At 39.6% G+C, this 17,267-nt stretch overlaps 2 pseudogenes; both read right to left on the bottom strand.

Annotated features, from left to right (window-relative positions):
* Positions 1-743: 743 nt before the first annotated feature.
* LOC143658550 (bifunctional methylenetetrahydrofolate dehydrogenase/cyclohydrolase, mitochondrial pseudogene) lies at positions 744-3,520 on the bottom strand (annotated as a pseudogene).
* Positions 3,521-13,863: 10,343 nt separating this feature from the next.
* Positions 13,864-15,497, bottom strand: LOC143658547 (thiopurine S-methyltransferase pseudogene; annotated as a pseudogene).
* Between the last annotated feature and the right edge of the window lie 1,770 nt (positions 15,498-17,267).

Here is a 17,267-nt window from a genome sequence, read left to right as displayed (position 1 = left end):
CATGAAACACAGACCCTCAGAGGAAAGCTAGTTGTCTTTCTTCTGAAGAACTATAAATTTTTAACTAAATAAATTCCCTTATTAAAAATTGATCCATCTCTGGTATGTTGCATTCTAGCAGCTTTAGCAAACTAAAACAGGTAGGATACTGACGTGCCCCTGGGTAAGAACTATTTGTGCAAACATCCACCCATTAAGCTTCCAATAAATACATAGACCCATTTTAAACCATTTCAGTAGAATAAAAATATATAAATTGCATTTCTATTGGCCTATTTTCTGGAGAGCTAGAGGGAAAAATCTGAGAGGCTTGTATGGTAGCCCATAACAAACTCTGGGATCGGTCCTGTAACTACATATTGAAGAGTGCTTTGAAAACCATTGCTTTTTTATTTCTTTGCTTTGTGTATATAAGTTACAAAATTAAAAAGTTAAAAAAGTTTCCTCTTTTAAAGGCCTCTAGTAAACTCATTAAGACCCACCCTGAATGGTGGAGTCACATCTCATCTAACCAAAAGGCCACACCCACAATTGAGGGTGCCACACCTTTGCGGAGACAATCTAATTAAAATTTTCCACCCTATAGTATTGAATCAGGATTAAAGGAAACAGCTACTCTGACAAGATTGGATAAGGATTAGAACATGGCTTTTCTGGGGAACGTAATAGATTCAAACCCGCACAGCAGGCAAATTCTGGACTCAAATAGATAAGAGGTTAGTCCTTACCCTACTGAAGTGAAGTCACTTATCTGCAAGAATTGTATGTTTCTTTAATTGTTCTTTGGGAGTATAGTGATGAGATATTGTAACAGCGGCGTCACCTCCAGGACGTTCGGGCGCCCCGTCTGGGTGTAGTAACGTTACAATGGGCTCTCCAACATTCTCTGACCTTCCAGCCACAACCACATTCTTCCTTAGTGTTGGAATTCCAGTTCGCTTAATTATTTTCCACACACCGGATGGGGCTGCGGGGAGCATGGAAGGCGGGTCCAAACACATGCACCCTAATTACATGAGAGCTGTCACCCTCTCATTTGGAGAAACAGCATTGCAGACCTTTTGCTCAACAGTGCGCTCTGGAAGAGGCAGCTGAACGAGGAGGCCAGGTACACTGTCATCATTATTTAGCTTATTGATCAAATTCAACAATTCTTCCTCTGAGATCGAAGCCGGTTTCAAAACCGTTTCACCGATGATTCCCACGTCGGCGGCCGGCCGGGTCTTGCTGCTGAAAGAGATGGGACTGGACTGGACCTCGCCAACCAGCACCAAGCTCAGGTGCGGCCGCCTGTTGCGAGACCACCCACAGTGCACTTCCTGCCGCCCTTCCTGCTTGAGCTGCTGGGCGAGCTTCTTTCCAGATTAACAGCTTGGTTTCCAACTGCCCAGTGATGGAAGGGGCGGGGGGCGGAGGCGGCAGCTCTGCAGCATGGAACACGAGAGGAACATCTGCTCCTGCTAGGAGAGATGAACCAGAATTTAAAATATATATTCTTATTGACAAATCTTCACACACATACGGTCCATACTTTGAACCAGAATTTTTAAACCAATCTAGAGAGATGCCCATGACTGTTCTTAAATTAACAAAGGGAGAAGCCATAAATTTGTATCAAGTCCCTCCTGTCAACAAAAGAGGAAACAGAGGTTTGGAGGGTGTGCCAGTCTGAAAGTATTATGTACCCCAGAAAAGCCATATTTTTTATCCTGATTCAATACTGTAGGTTGGAAACTTCTGATTAGATTACCTGCATGGAGACGTGACATGCCCAATTGTGGGTGTGATCCTTTGATTACATGGAATTTTGACTCCATCCATTCCAGGTGGGTCTTGATTATTTTACTGGAATCTTTTAAAAGAAGAAATATTTTGGACAGAGTCAGAAATAACAGAAACGACAGAGCCTCAGAACCTACAGAGAGAGAGCCAATAGAAACTTCAGAGCAGAGCTGACTTGACATCTGTGGAGAACAGAGGCACAGATGTTTGGAGATGTTTGGAGCCCAGCAGACATCACCATGAGATGTTAAGCAAGCAGAACCTGGAGAGAACCAAGGGAAGTCAAGAGATGAAAGCCAGCCCCAGAGAAGCAAAGTGAAGAACCCCCACAGGGACAGAGGCTGAAAGCAACAGCGCCCAGGAGCAAGGGACCAGCAGATGCCAGCCACGTGACTTCTTAGCTGACAGAGGTCTTCTAGACCCATTGGTCTTTCTTGAGTGAAGGTAACCTCTTGTTGGTGCCTTAATTTGGACACTTTCACTTCCTGAGAACTGTCAACTTGTAATTTATTAAATTCTCCTTTATAAAAGCCATTCCAGTTCTGGTCTATTGCATTCCGGCAGCTTGCAAACTAAAACAGAGGGGGAGGACTATCATTTACTGAACTCCCAGAATTTCCCAGGCAGATACTCATATGTGATCTCAGTTTATCCTTTCACTACTCCCATGAGGTACCTAGTAGTAGCCCCGTTTTACAGAGGAGGAAGCTGAGGCTCAGAGAGGTTAAGCCACTTGCCTAAGGCCACACAGCTCACAGGGTTAGTGAGTGGCAGAGCTGGAACTTAAAACTCAGGTCCATCTGACTCTTTGGTCCCGGAGCTTGCCCTTAGCCATAGTTCCATATTGCTTTATAGGTCAACTTTGCTAAGAGGGTTTAGGCTAGGGCTGAGGACCACATTAGGGGGTGGGAGTTTGGGGGCTACAAACTGCTGCAGGCAGAGTGCCATAGTGGCTAAAACCAAGAGATCTGAAATGGTGGGTGGAAACTCAGGTGCAGCTTGCAGATGCCGCTGCCCCACCTGGAGGTCCTTTCAGCCCTACTCCCTGCCCCTGTGGCCCTGAGTCCAGTGGGCTCCCTACAATCACAGGCAGGACTCGCCACTCCAGATCTGCACTGTCTCTAACACAGACTGAAGTGCTGAAGCTCCATCTCTACGTCATCTCCATGTCCCTAGGCCTCACAGCACAGCCATAGTGGAGCTTGGTAGCCAAGAATCTGGGCTTTGAAGTCAGAAACCTGTGGGTTTGCAGCCAAGTATAGCCTGGGCTGTACTTATCAACTGTATGTCCTGAACAAGTCAATTCCCCTCTCTGAGTCTTGGTCTCCCTATCTGCAAAATGGAAATGATAAGAGCCTACTGCATAGGCTGTGGGGAGGATTAAAGGCACATATTGCACACTTGTAAATGTTAGTAATATTTGGAATAAACATTGAACAAACTAGCTTTGGTGGGCTTGGCATTGGGTTTCCATAAAGAAACCCACCTTGTTACAGATTAGGAGACTGCTGACTTATGTCTCTGAATCCATTTACTTCCACCGCCTTCCACATAACGCTGGCACCGGGCAGCTCTGTGGGGTGAGGGCCGCACAGGGCACCCTGACGTCCCGGAGGTGTGGCTCCTTCCTATCCAGGGTTATTCATGTTTTCAGCGTGATGGTTACCTTGTCTTGGACAGCATAGAACTCTGGGCCTGGGTCCCGGTGGGCAACGCCCCCTAAGACCTGAAAGCCCATGTGGTCTTACAGGGTATTCAATTCAGTCCTAGAAGGGCCCTGGGATTGTGCAAGATTTGAAGGGATCTTGGTAGTAAAGATGTGGGTCTGCTTTCTTTTCTTTTTTAACTTTTTATTAGGCGTTTGTTCTAGTTTGCTGCCTGCTGGAATGCAATATACCAAAAACAAAATGGTTTTTAAAAAGGGGAATTTAGTAAGTTGCTAGTTTACAGTTCTAAGGCTGAGAAAATGTCTCAATTAAAACAAGTCAATAGAAATGTCCAATTTAAGGCATCCAGGGAAAGATACCTTGGTTCAAGAAGGCCAACGACATTCAGTGTTTCTCTCTCAGCTGGAAGGGCACATGGCGAACATGGTGGTGGCGCTGGCTTTCTCGTGGGTCTACCAAAAGGGACTCTCTCCAAAATGTTTCCTCTTTTAAAGGATTCCAGCAAGCAACTCCACCTTCAGTGGGTGGAGACATACCTCCATGGAAATCATCTAATCAAAAGTTACCACCCATAATTGGGTGGGTCACACCTTCACGGAAATAACCAAAATGCTCCCACCCAGCAATATTGAATGAGGATCAAAGGGCATGGCTTTTCTGGGGTTCACCACAGATTCAGACCAGCACAGCGTTCTTTTCATTTTATTTTATTCTCCATAAATTTATCATCACAATTGACTAATTTTTTTCTTTTTTGTGAAAAATAGCGTATATATATTTAAAAAGCAATATATTTCAAGGCAAATGGCAACAATTAGCTGTAGAACAGATTTCAGAGTTTTTGGTATGGGTCACATACAATTCCACAATTTAGGTTTTACTTCTAGCTGCTCTAAGACACTGGAGACTAAAAGAAATATCAACATAATGATTCCGCAATCATACTCGTTTGTTAATCCGACCTTCTCTGTATAACGCCACCATCACCTTTGATCTTTCTCCCACTCTTAGGGGTATTTGGGCTATGCCCAATCTTACTTTTTCATGTTGGCAGGGGCTGTCGATAATATGGGATGGGGAACGGAAATAGTTGATGTTCTGAAGAAGCTGGGCCCTCTGCATTTCAGGACTTACCTGGTTCAGGAATTTCAGGAAATTACCTGAAAAATTATCCTAGTGCATGGAACCTTTGTAGAATCTTATATAATGATCAGGCAGTCTCTTATTATAAAAATAATACATGTTCATTGTAGTAAAACAAGCTTATCCACCGAGAAAGACACAAAACAGGAAAAGTCAGTCTCCCTACCATTTCCCGCCAATTCCCCTTCCCAAAGTAACTAATATTGATTTTGAGGCACATCTATTCATACTTTTCACCGTATATCCATATATTGCTTTTTCTTGTCCTGATACAAAGACGGGGATAAGACCATTTACTGTGAAACTTCTTTTCACGTAACACTATCTCATGGGCCATCCTTCAAGTCATTTTATACAGATTTAATTTATGCTTTTCTGTAATGGCAAAATACCTTATAGCTTAGAAGAGTCACAATTTAGTCAAGTGTTTGCCTGACTGGTACTCAGGTCACTTTTGCTACTACAACCAGTGATGCAATAAACATCCTTGCCCAGATGTTTTTACATATTGTGCTTTTTTTTCTGCATCTGTATCTCCTCTAACAAGATTGTTTCATCAATGCTCAGATACATTCTTAGTTTAATAGATATTATCAGATTATTTTCCTGAAAGGTTGTAGCAATTGACAATCCCATCAGTAGTATACAAGGTGCTTACTTCCCCACAGCTTAGCCAACACTAAGTGTTATCATCTTTAAAAGTTTTTCTATTTGATGTGTGAAAAATGTTTAAGTTTTGTGTTTCCCTGATACTAGTGAGAATGTGAACTATTTTGTATGCCTAATGGTAGCCTGCAATTCCTCATCTATGAATTACTGATTAATGTCCTTTATCCATTTTTCTACTGGGCCATATGTCTTTTTTATCACTTTGTAGGAATTTTTGTATGTGGGGATATTAATGCTCTGTTTTCTGGTTTTTTTGTGTTTTTTTTCAGGGGTGGGGGGTTGGGCAGTGCATGATCCGGGAATTGAACCCGGGTCTCCTGTATGGAAGGCAAGCATTCCACCACTGGTTTCTGAACTGTGCTGCTCTAAGCCCTAGGGTTCCTCAGAGGGCACTGAAGTCCAGGGGCTGGGTTGTGGGAGGGGGAGCCACCAAGCAAATAGGACTCTGGGCTCCCCATGCCCACTGTAGCTAACTCAATCTTGCTTTCGTCTGCTTTATAATTAAACTTTGCATGTGATCTTATTTGAAGAATGGGTCTGGCTAAAAAAAAAGTTTGAAAACCTCAGACTCCTACAACCTCCTTAATAGTCTTCAAGGTACTAAACACAGAATTGAAACCAGAATCCAGCTCTCTGGCACTCTTTCCACTGGATTATGGTGGGAATACAGACTGTTCCTGGAGCCATGAGAATGCTTGTCACCTTTTTCATCTGGATGGTTCCAGAAGTTGCAGATGGTTTCCTCCTGGGAAAGTTGACCATATACCCTATAGAGCTTTCTATTTCCCAGTGCAATTTTAATGTTATGTTGATGGACTCTTGTGCTTGAGGTCTGTTGAGATTTTTCTATCTGTGGTTTTTGGTTCTCTTCAGATTTCGAAAAAAATTGTCTATTATTTCTTTTTCTCTTTCTTTCTTTTTTTTTCTTTGCATGGGCAGGCACCAGGAACCAAACCCAGGTCTCCAGCATGGCAGGTGAGAACTCTGCCTGCTGAGCCTCTGTGGCCCGCCTTTCTATGATTTCTTTAAATATTTTTTATACCCCTCTTCCTTGGGAACTCTAATTACGTGTAGATTAGGCTGCTTAAAATTGTTCCAAAGCTCACTGATGCTCTGTAATTATTTTTAAGTCTTTTCTCTGTTTCAATTTGGATACTTTCTATTGGTATGTCTTCAAGTTCACTAATATTTTCTTCTACTGTTTAATCTATCAAGTGTTCTCTGATGTCTAACAGGTAGATTATCTGGTAGATTAGGAAAATCTAGGGTATTTTTCATCTTAGGTATAGTGGTTTTCCTCTCTTGAAATTTGATTTGGGTCTTTTTAAAATCTTCCATGTCTCTACTTAATATCCTTAATCTTTCCTCTACCTTTTATAGTACATGGAATATGGTTATAATAACAATTCCATTCCCTACTAATTCTATCTGTATAATTTCTGGGTCCACACCTATTGATTGATTTTTTCCTCTCAATTCAGGTAATATTTTCCTGTTTCTCTACATGCCTGGTATTTTTTTTATTGGATTCCAAACATTGTGAATTTTATCTTTTTGGATGCTGGATATTTTTGTACATCTGTAAATAATCAAACTTTGTTCTGGACACTTAAGTTATTGGAAACAGCCTGATCCCTTTGAGGCTTGCTTTGAAGCTTTATTAAGCAAGATCAGAGCCCGACTACTGAAGCAATATCTTTCTGAGGTACTCAATCCCCTTTAGGTTTCAAAGAAACCTTTGGAAAATTAGGTTTCCCACTCTGGCTGGTGGGAACACAAACTGTTTCTGGAGCCATGTGAATGCTTGTGATCGTTTCCCTTGCCATTTCAGGTGGTTCTTTCCCCAGCCTCAGATGGTTTCCTTAAATACAGGGATGATCTGTACTCAGCTGAAGAAGGAAACTTCCGCAGATCTCTCTGTGCAGATCTTTTCTCTCTGGAGCTCTTTCCTGGTAACTTTCACTGGCCTGGGCTCTCTAGAGTCTCAGATCCATCTCTGTAACTCAGAGTCCCCAGGGTACACCTGGGCTTCCCTTTCCTGTACAGCAACTTAGAGACTCTCCAGGCAGTAAGCTGGGAGTAGTCTTAGGACTTACCTTGTTTGTCTCCCCTTTACCAGAAACCACTGTCCTGCATCGCTTGGGTACAATGTCTGAAAACCATTCTTTCATAGATTTCGTCCAGTTTTTTTTTTTTAGTTGTTTCAAGTAGGAGGGTACATCTGGTCCCTGCTATTTCATTTTGATCAGAAGCAGAGGTGTTAAATGGGTTTTTAATGGACCATTTTGTAACTCAGAGGTTAGGATTTAACAAATGATTATGATTACTGAATCATTATATAGATATTTCTTTTTAACTTTCCAATACATTAGAATAGCCAGAGGGAAATACCTGAAGTTACTGAACTGTAACCCAGCTACCTTGATTTTTGATGATGACTGTATAACTTTATAGCCTTAATCTTGGGATTGTAAAATCCTCATGATTGGCTCCCATCTGTACTCCTAATCCTGTTTTTCAACTTTAGAGTCTTGCGGTTGGAAAACACAGCCCCTAATGTTTATCAATGAGGAAAACGGAGTCAGCCCAGAACCAACGCTTCCAAATTCCTTTCTTGCTTGACAAAGCTGAATTTAACCAAAAATGGCCACCTGACATGCACAATTTAAACTTTAACCTGTAAGTGACCTATACCTCATTATAATACTAGAAATCACACCCATCATCATATTAAGACCACCATTTTCTTAAATATGTTCTGTGATCAAGCATGTAATCAATCTACAAATGCTCGATAATTAGCACATCTCTAATTACATCATCTAGAGTCACTGTGCTGATTATCCTAAAACCGGCCCATCTTTTGATACTGTAAGACTATCAGAGTTACTAGAGTTTGAGGAGACAGTTCTGCTCTGCATGGAGTAATGAACTCTGCCTTCTTTGAAACCCTGATGTCTCAGGATTTAGTATTTGAGTGCATTGAGCAGAGAACCCACCACTTTTGATTGGTATTAATTTTAAAGTTTGTTTGGGGATCAATTGAGGAGAAGGGTCTTTGAATTAAGCAATCTTTAAAATGTTCTCTGAGGATAACTCAGAGAATCTTGGTGAACCACATAATTCAATGGAAGTAGAGATTTTTACTTGTTTTAGGAATCAGAGACACTGAGTCCTCCTACTCAAGATGGCATTTAAGCTGGTTTTCATGGGAATTCAAGCTGGTCCTTGCTGTCATACCTGACTCATCTCCCTGCAAATGCTGTCATCTTAATTCTCTCCTTCTCTATGCATGTGAGGTATTGCTGCCTCCACCCTTCCCAGGAGGCACCTGTACAGTTCATATGTGCCAATGCCTATCCCAGAACACTGGAGACAGGATGTTGGAATCTTGACCTCCATCCCTGGAAAGGGCTGAATCCTTCCAATAAATACATTGGAAGATGGTGGAGTGTGCTGGTTTAAAGCTGGTATGTACTCCAGAAAAGCCACGGTCATTTTTTAATGCACTGTTATCATATAGTTGTGCATTCATTGCTACAATCAATTTTAGAACATTTTCATTACTCCAAAGAAATATAAAACAAAAAGGACACCCCAAATATCCTGTTTCAGTTTGCTAAATGCTGCTAGAATACAGTTTACCAGAAATGGAAAGACTTTTAATTAGGAATTTATTAAGTTACAAATTTACAGTTCCAAGGCCATAAAAATGTCCAAACTAAGGCATCCAGAGAAAGATACTTTGACTCAAGAAAGGCTGATGTCTGTCACGTGGGAAGGCATGTGGCTGGTGTCTGCTAGTTCTTGTTCCTGGTCTGTTGCTTCCAGCTTCTGATAACAGTGGTTTCCTCTCTAAGTATCTGTGGGCCCTCACTTAGCTCCCCCAGGACACAACTCTGGGTTCTGGCTTGCTTAGCATCTCATGCAAAGGTACATGACATCTGCTGGGCTCTGCATCTCCAAATGTCCATGTCTAGACATCTGCTCTCTCTGTGGGCATTCCAAGCATCTTCAAATGTCCGCAGCTCTGTTGGCTCTGAGTTTTCTCCAAACTGTTTCCTCTTTTAAAGGACTCCAGTAAACATCAGTAAACCTTGAAAGGGCAGAGTCACCTCTCCGTCTAATCAAAAGGTCACACCCACAATTGGGTGTGTCACATCTCCATGGAATCAATCCAATCAAGAGGTCCCACCCCACAATTTTGAATCAGGACTAAACGAAACATGGCTGCCCCCACAGGATTGGATCAGGAAAAAGGACATGACTTACCTGGGGTATATAACAGCTTCAAATTGGCACACATCCCATATCCCTTATCCCCTCCTACTTTTTTTTGTCTTTATTTTCTTACTCACTTCCCCATACACTGGATAAAAGGAGTGTGAGTCAAAAGGCTTTCACAATCACATGGTCAGACCATAAAAGCTATATAATTATACAGTTATCTTCAAGAATCAAGGCTACTGGACTACAGTTCAACCGTTTTAGGTATTTCCTTCTAGCTATTCTAACAAATCAGGAACTAAAAAGGAATATCTATATAATGCATTATATAGAAAAACCTCCAGAATGACCTCTCTATTCGAAATTTTTTAGCCACTGTAACTTTATTTTCTTTCATTTCTTTTCACCCTTTTGTTCAAGAAGGCCTTTTCAATCCCATGATCCTGGTCAGGCTCATCCCTGTGAATCATGTCCCATGTTGCCAGGGAGATTTACATGATCCCAGATTTCCTGGGAGTCATGAGCTATGTAGAGGGGTGGGCCTGGTGAGTTTATCTGCAGGGTTGGCTTAAAGAGAGAGGCCACATGTGAGCAACAAAAGAGGTTCTCTGGGGGTGACTCTTAGACATATAAGTAGACTTAGCATCTCCTTCACAGGAATAAGTTTCATGAGGGCAAGCCCCAAGATCAAGAGCTATCCATGTTCCTTTAATCCATTCTTGTGAGTGTAGACTTATTGTGGGTGGGACCTTTTAATTAGGTTGTTTCCATGGAGATGTGGCCCACCCAATTCAAGGTGGGTTTTAATCCTTTTACTGGAGAATAAAGACAGAAAACACAGAGAGACAAATACAGAGAACAGAGAGATGAAACTAAGTGAAGGATGCAGAGAGAGAAACACCCAGATACTAAGAGAAGACCTGCAGAACACAGAGTGCTCAGAGAGATGTGACCAGAGAAGCAAGCAAGGACACAGGGAACCCAAAAGCAATGGAACCCAGGAGCAAAGGACCAGCGGATGCTTTCCCATGTGACAGAGGAACCCCAGATGCCATCAGCCTTTCTTCAGTGAAGGTATCCTCTTCTTGATGGCTTAATTTGGACATTTCCATGGCTTTAGAATCGTAGCTTGTAATTTAATAATTCCCCATTGTTAATAGCCAACCTATTTCTGGCATATTGCATTTTGACAGCTTTAGCAAACTGAAACATGAAGAGTCTTATAATATCTGTTTTGAAATGCAATGTGTATCTGGAAATAAACACTCCAAATGATGGTCACACAAAGCAAAGCTGTGACTATCCACATGCTGTTCTTATCTGTTTGCTACAGTGTGGTCTTGCCTATGTTGACTAGTGAGTGGATAAGAGGTGTGAGAAGGATCGAATTGCATCCAATGAAAATAGCATTGAGGGACCAAGCAGCAAGATGTAAAATGACCCAAAAATGAGTGACTAGCTGGATATGTTGTCCACTGCCCTGTGATTAGTTGGGTGGTTTTGTGCACATAAAGTGTGCTTGTAACAAGGCTGCTTCCTTTCCTAGTGCAATCAAGTTGAGATTGTCCCCCCAGCTTCTAGATCCTTGAAGAAAAAGTTTCAGTTTCTAGTATTCTTGGGGGTGGAGGGCCTGAAGTTAAATTTTCAACCAGGTCAGACCCATAGCTGTCTTAGAACTAGCTACCCACTCATTAAATACTTTTTAAATTTTTAATTGCAATGAAATATACATAACATAAAAATCATTTTAACCATTTTAAGTGGACAATTCTGTGGCATTTAGTACCTTGACAATATTGTGTAACTCACCACTATTTTCAGACTACTTTTCATCATCCCAAACTGAAACTCATGCTCACTAAGCAATAACTCTCCATTCTCCGCTCCCCCACCACTGCTTATCACTATTCTGCTTTCCTACTCTATGAACTTGCTTGTTCTGTGTATTTCATATAAGAGAAACCATACAATAATTGTCCTTTTGTGCAGAGCTTATTTCACTCAACATGATATCTTCAAGGTTCACCAGTGTTGTAGCATGTACCAGCACTTCATCATTTTTATGGCTGAATAATATTCCATTGTATTGGATATAAATCACATTTATTTATTCAAAATAAACATGTTTATCCATCTGTTGATAGACATTTAGACTACTTCCACTTCTGGGGTATCATGAACAATGCTGCAATGAACGTTGGTATACAATTATCTATCCTAGTCCATGCTTTCAATTTTTTTGGATATATAGCTAAGAGTGGAGTTTCTGGGTTATATGGTAATTCCAAGTTTAACTTTCTGAGGAACTGCCAAACTGTTTTCCACAGTGGCTGCACCATTTTATATACCCACAAATAATATATTTAAGGTTTCTATTTCTCTGCATCCTCACCAATTCATATTATTATTGTTGTTTTTTTAAATAATAGTCTTCTAGTGGATGCAAAGTGGTATTTCATTGTAGTTATAATTTGCATTCATCTGATGGCTAATAATGTTGAGCATCTTTTCATGTGCTTTCGACCATATTCAAATACTTGCCCATTTTTTAAATTGGGCTTTTCTCTTTTTGTTGTTGAGTTGTAGAATCTCTTCATATATTCTGGATATTAGACCCTTATCAGACATATGGTTTCCAAATATTTTCTTCTATTCTGCAGGTTGTCTTTTTACTCTTTTAATAATGTCCTTTGATGCAGAAAAGTTTTTGATTTTGATGAAGTCCATTTTATCTCTTTTTTCTTTTGTTACTTGTGCTTTTGGCATAAAATCTAAGAGCCCATTACCTACTATAAGGTCATGAAGATATTTCCTTATGTTTCCATGCAATAGTTTTGTAGCATCAGTTCATATTTAGGTTTTGATACATCTTGAATTAATTTGAATTAATTTTTATATGTAGTGGAAGGGAGGGGTCCAAATTCATTCTTGTGCATGAAGATTTCCAGTTCTCACAGCACCATTTGTTAAGAGACTATTCTTTCCCTCTTTGAATGAATGGCGTCATTGTCAAAAATCAACTGGCCATAGATGTGTGCATTTATCTCTGGACTCTCAAGTAAACGCCATTGGTCTATATGTCTAGACTTATGCCAGTACTACACTGTTCTAATTACTGTAGTTTTGTAGTCAGTTTTGAAATTGGGAAATGTGAGTCCTTCAACTTTGTTCTTCTTTTTCAAGGTTATGTTGGTTATTCTGAGCCCCTTGCACTTCCTTTGGGATTTGAGCCTTTTCCATTTCTGCAAGAAAGGCTGTTGGAGTTTTGATAGGGATTGCATATTGAATTTGCAGATGGCATTAGACAGTATTGACATCTTAACAATTAGTCTCCCAACCATGAACATGGGATTTCTTTCCATTTATTTAGATATCTTTTCATTTCTTTCAGAAGTGTTTTGCAGTTTTCAGTATACAAATCTTTGACTTCCTTTGTAAATTTTACCAGGGATTTTATTGTTTTAGATGCCATTGTAAACAGAATTGTTTTCTTGATTTCCTTGTCAGACTGCTCATTACTGGTGAATAGAAACCCAACCGACAAATACGGTATTTTTAATAAAATACACCCTTCTATTAACATGAGCTAGACAATGGGAACCTATTAGGTATTAGGTAGCGCAGTTGAAGGGTAATGTCGAATTTAATAAAAAGTGAGTGTTAATGAAAAACAGATTTTAATCTAAACTTTATAAAAGTGATCAATCATGGTCTGGATTCACCATACTTCATAAGACAATCATTTAAACAAAATCAACCTAGAAGAGACAAAAACCTTCCAAACTCTGGAAAAAACTTAATTTTAAAATTTGCAATATGCTTACAGTTTAGGAAAAACACTTGGCTCTATGTAAGGTAGTTCATTTAACTAAACTTTTAAATTTGTTTCTTAATTCTCTTACATATAAAATTACTACATAAGGATACAAAATGTGGAAAGGGTTGCATAAGAAGTATTTATAGTAAAAATTATTTTATATAATTTCTTAGATTACTTTCTTTTTATCTTGCACCATATTAAAATATTACACTCAATGTCAATTTTTCTCTTTTACATTTCTTAGTTATATGCCTTGCATTTCTCTTTTATATATTAATTAGACAAGTAATACATGCTTATGGTAAAAAATTTTTATAATCTGTAAGTAAAAACAGACAAGTATAGTCTGCTTATACTCCTAATTACACTCTCCTTTAAAAGGTAGTCACTTTAAACATTTTATTATGTGTTTTTCTCTAAAAAGTTGTATGCATTTTTGAACAAAGCTCTATGATGTGATTGGTAAATTATTTTTTTTGGTAAATTATTTTTAAGTCATTCCTTATATCTGCATGCTGTGCATGATTTTCAATTGCTCAAGAACATGTTGATGTGCTAGATTTTGTCTGCAAATAGATATAACTTTTCAAATATGTAGTCAATTCCCCAACTTTTATAATATTCTTCAAAAGCATCAAGCTTTTCAAGACAATGAATACTGCATTTTTTTTGCAAAAGAGCCTTTTAATTTCAGTGTCTGGACTATAAATGGTGGGTCTCCGTATTTAGTTGGATCATGACACAACAGACGCAAGGTGCTGGAACGCTTTCCCTGTTAGGGACAGCATTAAATCAACATAGCATTCTCGATCTCCTGGATTAACAGTGACTCAACCTCCTCTATCCCAAATCCTGTCAAATTCACCAATGTTTACTCTGGAAATATGAAAAAGCTGCAACAGTACAACGAAATGTTCCCTGAAGAGCTCTTAAATACATTGGCTCCAGAAATTTCAACAATTGGTTCTACTGAGTAAGAAAGATTCTGGTCTGTAAAAAATTCTCAAATCCCAAGTTCACTCATCTCCACACCAACCATGCTGTGTGCCTGGTCGGCAACCCATTTCATCTCAACCGCTTTTCCACAAAAAGGAAAAAAATATCCTGAGCCCACTCTTGCCATTAAGAAAATTATCCAAATGCTTTTTTAATAGCTGATGTCCTTGTTCTTGATGAAATGAAATGTTGCAGCTCACCCTATTTTCTTGCCATTCTTCCAGAGTTAGTACTTGATTTTTCTGTACCTCATTGTCGGGGACTTGTTAATTTCGAGTAAAGTTCTTACATAATTCACAGTTTGGTAGGCGCCTTTGCCTCACAAGCAGACATCTTCAAGCCGATTTTTGATCAGTACCAGAAACTCAGAAGTCGTTATCCTTATTTTCTTTGGGCTGGTCAGACTTTCCATAGAAGGATTTTGAATTCCTGAGTTAAAGATCACGACCTTAGGAACACTGATCTCTTCAGCCATCTGCTGCCTGCTCTATGACACTTTTTATTTTCTTCATTTTCCTTGACACTTAGGCATGTTAAATAGGTGTGTCATATTGTGTCTCATGGAAGTACAGAAGTTTGTTTAGTCACATGCATTATTAAATGCAAATGATGATTTAATAATGCAAATGATGATTAATGATTTGAATAATTTCTATATGCCAGATATCAGAATAAGCTCTTTACATATATACAACTCCATGAAGAAGGCAGTTATCCTCATTTAAGATAAGACAGCTGGGACCCAGTACAGTTATGTAGTAGTATATCGTTTCTAATTTCCTTAAAAGCTGCCATAATAAGCATCTTGGTAAATCTTTGCTTTGTATCCCTGACAATTTAATTAGTATAAATTCCTAATGAAACAAAGCATAGGTATTATTTTGGGAGGAATCTGACATACACTGCCCCATTGCCCACGACAAAGATTAGAACTGCCATCAGCAGTGTTCTTATCCAGTTGATGTTGAAGCATACACAAGCCAGGTACTGTCCTTGGTGCTGAGAGTACGGCAGCAAATTAGATGCAGCTCTGCTCATAGCATTTACAGTCTTGTGGGGAGGGATAATTTGGCAGATGGGGATTGTCCCCCACGCTGAGAAGGGTGAAGGGACACAGCAAGATCATGGGGGGTCATGAGGGGCTCCTCTAGGATGACAGAGCAGAAACCTGAGGCTTCGGTGACGTTTCTCATACCTTCAGTATTATCACATATTTCAGCTACTATAAGTGGGGTTTCATTCCCATATACTTTTAGACTTCCAATAGGCACCTACTATGTGCTATGTGCTACAAGTACAAATTGTGTTAATCTAGGTCAGTAGACTAGATACTGGATTTGGGATTTAGACTTGGCTTACAAGAAATACCTGTGATGGTGAAGATCTCACCATTCCCTAACTTTAAGATGGAGATGAGATGGATGCTTGTTGTGTGGGTCTGTGAGTTGGCATAGAGCCAAGTGAGCTACGAAGTTCGTCAAATAAATGGAAGTACTCGTCCTAGCCTCACCCTCACGGAAGTGTCTATATTGAAAGAGGTTGGTGTTTGGGTTTTGAGAGTTGGTCTTGTTATCAACTTGTGATTGGGCCACTTGCTAGTGTTTGGCCCTCAGCTACCAACATCTGAACCTCAATTAGTCTCTCTGTAAAAAAATGGTGCTCCATTTTTTGTTGCAGGTTTGAATTATTTATATAAAAATGCTTATTATGTTTTTCAAAGCCTCCCATTTCTTCCAAAAGAGTTTGAGTATTAATAAAAACAGTAACTTTCTTGCTTGAGCCACCAAATATTTTCACTTTTTAAAAAATCATTTCAAAGTTAAAAGACACTTTCAAAAATAATTTAACTCCATACAGAAAATTTCAACCCTAACCCCCCACCCACAGCCAAATACCCAGATCCACTAATTTTAACATTTTGCTATCTTGGCCGTATCTTTCTATCTGCACATATATATTTTTCCTAAACATTTGAGGGCTGGTTGCACACATCATAATCCTTGAACATATAATACTTCTGCGTACATTTCCCATGAACAAGGATATTCACTTCTGTAAACACCTTAAGTGCAGTTATCAAGTTCAAAAAATTTAACATTGATACACAGTTTACAGTCTATATTCCAAATTTTTCTGATGTCCTTTTTAGCAGTTTTATTGAGGTATATTATATATTCACATATCACATATTCATCCAAAGTGCACAATCAATGGTTCACAGTGTCATCATATAGCTCTGCATTAATAATGTTCTTTTTTTTTCGGGGAGGGGGGCATGGTCTTGGAATTGAACCCAGGTCTCCCACATGGAAGGTGAGCAATCTACCACTGAACCACCCAATAATATCCTTTTGAGCCTTTTTTTCTCCTCCATTCTTAGATCTGTGCCAGTTTGAAAGGATTATATACTCTAGAAAAACCATGCTTTAATCCTGTAGCTTGGAAACTTGATTAGATTATCTCCACAGAGATGTGACATGCTCAATACTGGGTATTAAACTTTAATTACAGGGAGATGTGTCTCTACCCATTCCAGATGGGTCTTGATTAGCTAACTGGACTCCTTCAGAAGAGGAAGCATTTTGGAGAAAGCTTCAGAGCCACAAAAGTTGCAGAGCCCATGCAGTCAGAGACCTTTGGAGATAGGGAAGGAATATGCCCCTGGGGGAGCTTCATGAACAAGAAGCTTGGAGAGAAAGCTAGCAGATATTGCCATGTTTGCCATGTGCCTCTCCAACTGAGAGAGTAACCCTGAACTTCATCAGCCTTCTTGTACCAAGGTATTTTCCCTGAATGCCTTATATTGGACATTTCTAATACTTTGCTTTAATTGGTACATTTTCACAGCCTTAGAACTGTAAACTTGCAACTTAATAAATTCCCCCTTTTAAAGCCATTCTGTTCCTGGAATATCACATTCTGGCAGCTAACAAACTGGAACACCATCCATTACTATCACTTTC

This window comes from Tamandua tetradactyla, chromosome 2 (assembly GCF_023851605.1).
Source record: "Tamandua tetradactyla isolate mTamTet1 chromosome 2, mTamTet1.pri, whole genome shotgun sequence".
Classification (NCBI taxonomy): Eukaryota; Metazoa; Chordata; class Mammalia; order Pilosa; family Myrmecophagidae; genus Tamandua; species Tamandua tetradactyla.
This window is presented reverse-complemented; position numbering and strand designations above follow the sequence as displayed.